The following is an 883-nucleotide window of genomic DNA, read 5'->3' as shown; positions in this document are numbered from 1 at the left end:
GATTGATTTTAACTTTTTAGGAAGTTCTTATTTCCTGTCTCACATCTGGACAAATCCTTAGGTTTGTCTTTTTTTAATTGACTTGAAGTGATAAAAAAATCTAAAAAAACTGTAAGAAAAGATCTGCTTTCACATCCATGCATCCATTTCTGGTGAAAAATGGAATAAATGTGAAAACAAACCAACTTTTAGTGTTTTTTAAGGTTAAATAATGTGAATTCCTTTGAGCGTTTCGATCAGGAATGTTCTGCTTTCTGCTCTTTCAGCTCAGATCCGTTTGCTGCTTCATCAGAGATAAAAACCTTCCTGAAGACGCAGCTTCATTTGTATTAAACTCATTTTATTCATTATTTACATCAGTACAGGTTAACTTCAGAGGTTAAAAAATCTGTTTAGCTTACAGTCGTTTACAGTTTGCAAAACATTACAGTGTGTCATTAAAATAAGTTACATCTTCAATCAGACCATTGATGACTTTTCCAGCTGATTTCCAGGCTGCTGGTCTGACTTCCAGTTAGATCCTTACAGCCTGATGCTGCTGCTCAGTGGAAGGGAAACTCCTGCAGGTACAGCTGCACCAAGCAGACAGAGGAGGAGCTGCTAACAACCTGCTTTAGTTCAAAATATCTGGATCTTCCCAGTGGATTAGCTGCGTTCATTCTGTGAGAGGATTAAAAATCTAACTGCAGCTGAGATCAGCTAACGAAGGAGATGAGTGAGGATGATCCTGTAGGCAGAGTGAGTCTAACGTCCCTGAATCTGTTCTGAACTTACAGCCATGGCCGTCTTTATACCTCGCTCTGAACAGGAGACCTCATTAAGAGACACAAAGCCGACCTTAAAGAGACGCCGAAAGGAGGTCTGAAGGAGGCCTAAAGGAGGC

This window comes from Cyprinodon variegatus, unplaced genomic scaffold (genome assembly GCF_000732505.1).
Source record: "Cyprinodon variegatus isolate N-32 unplaced genomic scaffold, C_variegatus-1.0 Scaffold517, whole genome shotgun sequence".
In the NCBI taxonomy this organism is placed as follows: Eukaryota; Metazoa; Chordata; class Actinopteri; order Cyprinodontiformes; family Cyprinodontidae; genus Cyprinodon; species Cyprinodon variegatus.
Note: the sequence above shows the minus strand (reverse complement) of the source record.